Genomic DNA, 10877 nt, shown 5'->3' with positions numbered 1-10877 from the left:
TCCGCTTTAAATTTTACTAGGCCAAGGACACTATTTCAATAGAAACTAGCTTAATATAGGACACTTAGCGATGAGCTATTTATATAAATACAAATGTAGAGTTGCAAGTGTTCGAATTACGCAGGTCGTATGGTTAACAAAGCAATTCATTGACTTCATTCGGCAATCCTGTTCATTAATGTATTACAATATGTTGAAAGGCAGCTTTATCTGTTTGAAACCATTTTAATAATCGATTTTTAACCCGCAAATAAATGCAAATATCTATTCCGGCTTCGGCAATCTACGAATTCAAACTTTGAACGCTATTACTGATTTACGAGGTATAACTCTCTCATTGGCTTACACGTGAGGCGTATTTCAATAACTGGTTAACTGAAAACATACAAATGCAAACTAATCAATAGATGATTGTTTTTATTTTCATGCCATTGTTGACATCTATCAATTGAAAAAAGATTGTTTCTGTGCTGTGTTAGAGTTGTTGAATTTAATTATTATGATATTACTAAGGATCAACTCGTTGGATCGTTGGGCTTGAACACTGCACGGTTTACGTGTATAGCTTTGAGTGTTTCGATGAGTAAAGTTTCGTGTTTATTAAAATGTGTTTTAAATGTGGATTGATAATTTTGACCATTGTGTCAAATGCAGATCATTGCGGTAAGTACTTGACTTATAAAAATACACATAAACATACGTGATACGATGTATTGCATCTTATATGTAAAAATAACTTTATATAGAGAATAATAGGTTAGTGTTGATTATAGATCAGGTTTATTATGCGAGGCTTAGAAAACAAAAAGCACGAGCCTTGGCGAGTGCTTTTTCGTTTTCGTGCCGAGCATGATAAACCTGATCTATAATCAACACTAACCTATTATTCTATTTATCCCACTTTTTATTCAGTAAACTTTTTTTATTTAAACAAAATAAGTTTTCATGAGTGTTTGTCGTACTTTGATGATGACTGTAGTGTAACCAAGGTCAGTGTATTACTCCGCGTTCCAAAAATAACCGCTGATCAAATAATCATTTTTTTTAAATCAGAATAACGTTCTGTAACAAAGTGTCGAGTGTTATTAATTACAAGTTTAATCATATTGAATTGCAAATCTTTAAGTTTTATGATACCAATATGACATTAAGTTGTTATATACAAGGAACTACATTTGTTTACAACGTAGCCTAACACCACACACAATTCACTCTCGATATCAAACTAATGAGTCGATCACGAGGTGCACATTATTTGCTCCTTTGTTATAATATGTGGTTATTTCGTGACGAAATAACAAAGATTACTTGGATTTAAGCTAATTATATACATTAACATTTTGAATGTTGAAAGTGGCACCAAAGAATTGTGACGCAAAGTTGTTCGAACTAGAGAAAGACATTTGCTGGTGAAGTGACTGGGTGGGGCGAACATCAAGATCAACTTGTTCGACGGTAGACAGTGGTTGTCTAGGCTGCATTTCGGCCATAGTTTCGGTGCGTGAAGGTGAACAAGAGGAATCTGTTGGATTGTTACATTTACTGGACTGAGCAAGAATGAACACTTTTGCTGCTGTTCAACAGATATGTTGGAATAATTGGTTAAGGACTTGACATTTTTGTGCCCTGTTATGGCCATGGTTTCAGTGGGTGGAATGTTTGCATTTCGAAGTTTTTGGACCAGGAATTTGCGAACTGAGTGGTTCGTTATTCTCTTGTGCTTGAGAAAGCCGGCGTCTTTTGTCATGGCCTTCATCATCTGACCTAACTTGTTGACACCCAATTTTTGACGCAAGAATCACCGGGATGCAGTGTCATTTGTGCGTATTGCCAGGTAGAAAAGATGCTTTGAAGAAAAATCAGATGGATGCATAGCCGAGTACAGCTTGTAAATTAACACAGGATTTTTTGGTCCAGACGATTGTTTTCTACGGTCAAAGGGGAGCAACTCGAACTGACTTCAAAGGGGAGCAACAACAACAGAACCATTTTGCATAGTGTTAAATTTACCTAATACTAGGTTTTAATGACAATAAATGACAAAAAAACACGTTTTTTGCTACTTTCCTTTGTTTTAAGGTCATTAAGATTGACAAACATTTGAGATTGTTTTTATTATTGATGCACTTGGCAAATACAGGTGACGAGGTGCGTGGGAAAAAGTAGTCCCGGTTCGGCAGTTGATGACGTCATTTCGTGCCATTGATTATAGCCTTGCTGTTGATTATAGATGAAATTTAATAAACGGGGCTTTAATCAACCGATTTCGCTGTAAAAGTGGGATAAATAGAGATTAATAGGTTAGTGTTGATTATAGATCAGGTTTATCATGCGAGGCTTAGAAAACAAAAAGCACGAGCCTTGGCGAGTGCTTTTTCGTTTTCGTGCCGAGCATGATAAACCTGATCTATAATCAACACTAACCTATTATTCTATTTATCCCACTTTTTATTCAGTAAACTTTTTTTATTTAAACAAAATAAGTTTTCATGAGTGTTTGTCGTACTTTGATAATGACTGTAGTGTAACCAAGGTCAGTGTATTACTCCGCGTTCCAAAAATAACCGCTGATCAAATAATCATTTTTTTAATCAGAATATCGTTCTGTAACAAAGTGTCGAGCGTTATTAATTACAATTTTAATCATATTGAATTGCAAATCTTTAAGTTTTATGATATCAATATTACATTAAGTTGTTATATACAAGGAACTACATTTGTTTACAACGTAGCCTAACACCACACACAATTCACTTTCGATATCAAACTATCGAGTCGATCACGAGGTGCACAATATTTGCTTCTTTGTTATAATATGTGGTTATTCGTGACGAAATAACAAAGATTACTTGGATTTAAGCTAATTATATACATTAACATTTTGAATGTTAAACGTGGCACCAAAGAATTGTGAGGCAAAGTTGTTCGAACTAGAGAAATACATTTGCTGGTGAAGTGACTGGGTGGGGCGAACATGAAGATCAACTTGTTCGACGGTAGACAGTGGTTGTCTAGGCTGCATTTCGGCCATAGTTTCGGTGCATGAAGGTGAACAAGAGGAATCTGTTGGATTGTTACATTTACTGGACTGAGCAAGAATGATCACTTTTGCTGCTGTTCAACAGATATGTTTGAATAATTGGTTATGGACTGGACATTTTTGTGACCTGTTATAGCCATGGTTTCAGTGGCTGGAATGTTTGCATTTCGAAGTTTTTGGACCAGTAATTTGCGAACTGAGTGGTTCGTCATTCTCTTGTGCTTGAGAAAGCCGGCGTCTTTTGTCATGGCCTTCAGCATCTGACCTAACTTGTTGACACCCAATTGTTGACGCAAGAATCACCGGGATGCAGTGTCATTTGTGCGTATTGCCAGGTAGAAAAGATGCTTCGAAGAAAAATCAGATGGCCGCATATCCGAGTACAGCTTGTAAATGAACACAGGATTTCTTGGTCCAGACGATTGTTTTCTACGGTCAAAGGGGAGCAACTCAAACTGACTTCTTCAAAGGGGAGCAACAACAACAGAACCTATTTGCATAGTGTTAAATTTACCTAATACTAGGTTTTAATGACAATAAATGCCAAAAAACTCGTTTTTGCTACTTTCCTTTGTTTTAAGGTCATTAAGATTGACACACATTTGAGATTGTTTTTATTATTGATGCACTTGGCAAATACAGGTGACGAGGTGCGTGGGAAAAAGTAGTCCCGGTTCGGCAGTTGATGACGTCATTTCGTGCCATTGATTATAGCCTTGCCGTTGATTATAGATGAAATTTAATCAACGGGGCTTTAATCAACCGATTTCGCTGTAAAAGTGGGATAAAATTATATCAAACGCATGACATATAATTATCTGATAGTTCTGATATGAATATTTCTCTGATTTCACCCTTATTAGTAGCAATTAGTAATTCACACACATACTATTGCAGCACAAAGTGTCTATCTATACCACTTGAATATTATGATATGATAGTATATTCTGACGAGTAAATTTCATAAGCACTGTGCGTAAGAATAGAATGCAATTTAAAAAAATAAAAGGACCTATTTAACCTTAATCAAATTATATCAAAGATGTCATCGCTTATATCGGTATTCATAAACCGATGTAAGAATTCAGTTTAAAACATAATGCGAAAAGTAAACTTAATCGATTTACAAATGTATATCAAAGATGGCATCGCTTATATCGGTAAACATATATCTATTGCGATATCGAAAATGCATTTGCATTTTTTGGAATGACTTTAGTTTACATTAATGTGTTTCTTTCGTCAGGCGCCCAGGCTCCAATCTTGACATCGAACGCAACATCCGTACAAGTAAACGAATCCTTACAATTAACCTGCACACATCCGACTGCAACAGTCGTAAGATAGTGGCTGCAACCAGCAGGGGATAGTTCCTCATCTACTATTCTTGCAATGAACAACGTGTGTGAGTTTGCACGAACGACCATACCAGATGTATTTTCGACCTGTGTGTGCAACGGAATGGCATTTACGTGTAAATTGAGACCTTTGGACACAATCAATAATGGCGACAAGTGGTAGTGTTCGGTTTCATCAACAAGCAAGCAACATTCAGTAATGAAATAACACTAATAATAACAGGTAAATTTCATGCTTATTCGTGCGTTGTTTCCTATATGCATCAACGTAGCACCAATCATGTGTTTGGTTTAATTAGTTAAACATATGTTTAAATACTATATGTCATTTACAAAAGTAGTTTTATTTTAAACCTTAAGTAAATACGCCATATATTTTATGTAGCAATTACGATCTGCATAAAAAATTGATTTGCATGGCGATGTGGATGTTAGAAGATAATTATCCCCACGCTTTTTGAAAAAAAGGTGGGGATATTGTGGTGATCTCCGCCGTCCGTCCGTCCGTCCGTCTGTCCGTCCGTCCTGGCCACTATCTCCTCCTACACTAAAAGCACTAGAACCTTGAAATTTACACACATGGTAGCTATGAGCATATGTGCGACCCTGCACTATTTGGAATTTTGATCTGACCCCTGGGTCAAAAGTTATAGGGGTTGGGGTGGGGCCGCGTCAGAAATTATCACTCATTTTTTTAGGTTATTTTACATTTACTTCTTTATTTCTACACCGATTCACTTCAAATTGATACTGGACCTCACCTATGACAATACGGTCAATCTCAACCATGCATGGCCCCATTCCCAACCCTGGGGCGCCCCGCCCATATAGGCCACACCCACCAAAAATTTCCATTTACTATAATTTTTTCATTTCTACACGGATTCACTTCAAATTGATACTGAACTTTTGTTATGACATTAGGGTCAATCTCAACTATGCATGGCCCCAATCCCAACCCTGGGGCGCCCGCCCACATAGGCCACACCCACCAAAAAATTCCATTTACTATAATTTTTTCATTTCTACACGGATTCACTTCAAATTGATACTGAACTTCTCTTATGACATTAGGGTCAATCTCAACTATGCATGGCCCCATAACCAACCCTGGGGCCCCGCCCACATAGACCACACCCACCCAAAATTGCCTTTACTATAATTTCTTCATTTCTACACCGATTCACTTCAAATTGATATTGAACTTCTCTTATGACAATACAGTCAATCTCAACTATGCATGGCCCCATTACCAACCCTGGGGCGCCCCGCCCACATAGACCACACCCACCCAAAATTGCCTTTTACTATAATTTCTTCATTTCTACACCGATTCACTTCAAATTGATACTGAACCTCTCTCATGACAATACGGTCAATCTCAACTATGCATGGCACAATTACCAACCCTGGGGCGCCCTGCCCACATATGTCACACCCACCCAAAATTGCCTTTTACTATAACTTCTTCATTTCTACACCAATTCACTTCTAATTGATGATGAACTTCTCTTATGACAATACGGTCAATCTCAGCTATGCATGGCCCCATTACCAACCCTGGGGCACACCTAGGTCAAACATTCGGCGTGGGGATACGCGTCGGCCTCTGCCGCGCCATTTCTAGTTGATGTTTGAAGTAAAAATGCATGATATGTTGACTTTGTTTTATATAGAAATATATTGACGAACTGATGATGCCATTTTTTGCTTTGTTTTTTTAGTTCCCGTAGTATATGCAACCCTGACCCCTGACGTACCAACAATATCCGTCTTACCCAATATGGCAGTCAGCTACATTCGCTGTAAATCATCAGTAGGACGACCTGCACCCAGCATCACGTGGTACCTGGACAACAGAACTCCTTCTGACTACAGTGATGATGTGGATATAACTGGGAATAGCATTAGTTCAACAGTGTCGGATGTGACGGCAAGCAGTATCACATTGACGCCTACATCTAACGATCATGATGCATGGATATACTGTAATGTCTCAAAAGGATACGGAAAGATTATGTCCAATAGGTCTCTGACCATCAATGTTTTTAGTAAGTATTTAATACAGTGTTTTTGCTAATAGGTTATACGTGTGTTAACTTAAATTACGTTTGCCTTATCGATGAAATAAAATTTACTTGCTATTAATAAATGATAAAAACCGCCTATGCTCATGAACGCCGCGTGTTGCCATCATATCAAAATTAAAAGTTTCTCAATAATATACAAACATTTACTGGCAGACATGCTAAAATAATTCAAATTCAGAATACAGATATTATATTAAAATCACATCGTTACCATTCATTCTAATTACACGACTATACGTGTCTCATACATTACTACACAATGTGTGTATGTGTTTATGATTATAGTCTATCCAGCTAGGCCGACGGTATTGTACAACACGGCAATTGTACCATCGAGTATATCTGTAATACAAAACAGTAATATTACGCTGGAATGTTTGTCGTCTGGAAACCCGATGCCGAGCATTTCGTGGACCTTATTTAACGGCTCTTTAATTAGCAGCTCGTACTTATGTGACTATATAGAGAGAAACCTTGTGATCGAACACTATAAAAGACACAATTTTTGCCTAATCATCGTGAAACTTAGTCAATACATTGGTTTTATTGATTTCTTGGACAAGTTGAAAAATGGCTCAGATCGGTGAAACACACTTTTTAGCTCACCTGATTGCTCAGGTGAGGTTTTAGGAATAGTCTTTGTCCACTGTCCGTCCGTCCACATTTGGTTTGTTAACACTCTAGCATTCACATTTCTCAAACATTCTTTATCAAAGTTGCTGAAAGATCTCAGTCAAGTTTGATGATGAGCAAAATCACAAATTAATGCCATAATTATTGCCCTTAGATTGTCCAAATTTTCATTTATTATACAAAATCCTTGTAAGCAAAGTTTGATGTTTGGGGGGTCAACTCAAAATATAGGTCACCATTTCAAATCTTACAAAAACAAAAACACTCCCTACGCCAGAGTTTTGGTTCAATAATGATGAAACTTGACCAGGATGTTTGTCTGGTCAATATCTAGGTCATGTTTGACATTAGGTAAAGATTGAATGAACCGACTTCTCTCAGTTGAGCGAACTAAGGCCATCTTGGCCCTCTTGTTTGACCTTTGACCTTGAAAGGTGATCCTGACCTTGACATTTCAGCACTCAAAATGTGCAGTTCTATGAGAAACACATGCATGCCAAATATCAAAATGCTATCTTCAATATTGCAAAAGCTATGGCCAATGTTAAAGTACATAAAATATAAAAAATGAGTGAATATCTCTGATCCGGCCCCACCACAACTCCCATTACTTTTGACTTAGATTGGTCAGATCAAAATTCCGAATAGTGCAGGGTCTCATATGTGCTCATAGCTACCACGTGTGTAAGTTTCATAGTGTTTTTCCCAGGCCATTTTAGCGTGGCGAAAAGCCACGCCGCCCTCCCGGATCGCCACTCTGCCCTTTTCAAAGGCAAATTATCGCCACGCACCCTTCTTTTCAAAGGCAAATTTCGCCACGCGCCCTTATCGATAACATCTTTATTGCCTTACGATCTAACTTGGTCCGCAAAATCAGCTTCCTTGATAGTCTGTGACGCTCCGACTGTGCTTGATTTACTCGAGAGACGTCAACGTCTAATCGACTACACATGTACATTAATCGAGTAGATTTAATCTATAACAGTGCTTGAATTAAAGGTAGTCAAACTGACTGCTCCAAAACTGTGAATTAGTCATGCGTGAATAACCCCGTGTCAGTATCAATCGATAATGCACTTTTCGGTCGGCAATGTGTACTCCTCCACGATAAAATCATTACTTCGGAGACTTTTGATGAAAAACTCGATGTTATTCTCGTGGCAATTGTGCATTGCATGCATTATTCAGTTATATCAAAACATATATTTTTACGCATAATTACATTTAAAATCACAAACAAATTTATTCTTTATCGTTTTTGTCTTTAAAATAATTAGATCTAATTATTAAAATAATTACTGAGACGTATACTAATTTTACAAAATGCGAATCGCGTATACGATATAACGTTGCTATGCGCACCTGTCGCTTACATCATTTGACATTTTATCAACATGGCGGACTATACAGAATTAAATTGTGACTCGGCAAAAATGGCAAATAACGTCGTAAACTATCGAATTAACGATGGAGATTATACATTAAGAAGGAATTGATGAAATGTCTGTGATAATCAACGATGCATAAAAATGTTTTAGATAGCAGCAACATTATTTATTTATTTGTAATCTACTCGGTGAATGTATGTCACGGAAACGAGTGTTTGCATATTGTTAGCGATCAATTTACTCGCAATGTTATTTTAAACATCTGTCAAGATTATTGTTAGAAAATGGGATGAGACAAATATGGTTTCTATTATATGTTGGTGGATCTGTGTATAATCAGATTCATATGCATATATTGCTTTATTATGTTTGTCGTGCTGTACAGTTTATTGAAACAGCATGGAACCTAAATGTACATTGCAAGGTAAATATATTAATATAAATCATAGTAAGTTAAATACATCTATTACCAATAAATGTGCTTGCTTATATGTTATTTTTTCCACAACTGCTTCTGATGCGATTACATGTTTCCCCGTAATTCAGGTATTCCGGGAACGTTTTTGCCCTTTTTGCCTAAACTGCGCGCTAAAATGCCCTTTTTGAAAGTAATGCGCCATGCCCCTTTGCCCTCCTGGGAAAAACACTAGTTTCAAGGTTCAAATGCTTATAGTGTGCTTATAGTGTAGGAGGAGATAGTGGCAAGGACGGACGGACGGACAGCGGAGATAACCACAATATCCCCAAGCTTTTAAAAAAGCGTGCGGATAACAATAATAAAAGGGTATTAAAACGCACTCAATTTAATTACCATTTAATTACTAAATGATAGGCCACGTCAAATACTTATGAAATTATATAAACGCGCTTAAAATGTACGTTTTGCATCATAAAATGAGGAAAATTGTGCATAAAAATGTTTAGTTTTATAGTTTTTGATACATTATTTATATTCTTTTTAGTTCAATGTGAACCATTGGATTGAAACAGCTGTGTTAATTTAAATCGCAAAGGGAAATGCAACAGCTATTGGTTTTTGTTCAAGAATTGCATTTTATTTGTACTTTCAATAATGAAACTTCCATCATTTGGATTGACGTAAATGTGCCGCGGTATGGCAAGAAATCTACGTCAAAAGTGAGCTAAGCCGTATACACCGAACAATAAGGAATATTGCAATTGAAGTAAATGATCAAATGAAAAATTGATACTTTACTCTAGTGTTTGTTTTAATAAAATATATCAGTCTCCATAGCATATAGGTGAAACATCAAAGATATAAAGTGCGCGTTTGGATTGTGAATGTCAATAAGTTTGGGTCTTGAACCGCTTAAGTCTATTGAAACAATATGAAATAAATTAACACATTTTTTATATTTCAGAATCTCAGTACAGAAACCAATATGAGACACTCGCGCATACTTCGTTTCATGAATATTCGGTTTTATCACCCGGCAACACACAAGAGTACAGTGTTATGAACCAAGTATCTCAAGTTTCTGAAAATGATCGTGTGATCGTCAATACGGAAAACGCCTATGTTAATTTGTAATTATCAGAAACATAAATATCGTTCTACTTTGTTATTGGATTAGCTACAATAATTATAATTGTAGTGCAAATTAATCTGTTCACACATTGAAATATGTTGGATTAGAATGTTTAGTTTTAGTTAGTTTTAAATATGTATATAAGTGTCTTGAATTTATACAATTAATAATTTATTTTACATGTTTAATTATATTTGCTATTTATACGGGAATATATAGAGATACAATTTATTGACCATATGCATACTTTATTATTCGATAAGAATGCATCTTTTTCATTCAAATACACAACGAACGTTATAATCCAATTGATTTTTTTCACTCTTTATATCACAGAGAGGGATGCAATTCATACTTGTATACACTAGTGTTATGCGTACCTTTATGATATTATTTTCGTCAAACTATATGTATTAAAACAAATGACATGTAGTATTTGATTTGATTGATTTGATTTGATCTGCAATGATTTGCAGTATTTCAAACAGTCATAATACTACATATGTTGTTATTTCAATTTATCAAACAATATTTTACAATATCCAAAACATTAAAGCGTTCTTAGCACATTTTAAATATCCATGTGTTTGTTCAGAGTATAATCTAGTCATAATTTGATGTGTTTTAGATATATGTATGTTGTGCATATAAATTTTTTTTTTCCATTTTCCATCATTGAAGTTTAATGTTTACGAGGGAGTATTCTATTTATTGAGAAGACCAGTTTCTATGCACTCACAACAGACGCAAGAAGTAGAACAAAGATCAACCTTCAACGTGCAGCTGGTGTTTGGAATCGGTTCAAACACCAGTTGACG

General features: G+C 36.1%; 1 long non-coding RNA gene across 1 annotated transcript; it reads left to right on the top strand.

The window, feature by feature from the left end:
- Nucleotides 1-293: 293 nt before the first annotated feature.
- Nucleotides 294-10475, top strand: LOC127834874 (uncharacterized). The gene is made up of 4 exons (XR_008028264.1): nucleotides 294-663; nucleotides 4287-4621; nucleotides 6123-6449; nucleotides 9892-10475. It is a non-coding gene; the product is annotated as an uncharacterized LOC127834874 (long non-coding RNA).
- Nucleotides 10476-10877: the final 402 nt, after the last annotated feature.

This window comes from Dreissena polymorpha, chromosome 6, assembly GCF_020536995.1.
Source record: "Dreissena polymorpha isolate Duluth1 chromosome 6, UMN_Dpol_1.0, whole genome shotgun sequence".
NCBI classification, from domain to species: Eukaryota; Metazoa; Mollusca; class Bivalvia; order Myida; family Dreissenidae; genus Dreissena; species Dreissena polymorpha.
Note: the sequence above shows the minus strand (reverse complement) of the source record. Positions and strands in the feature narration are given on the sequence as shown.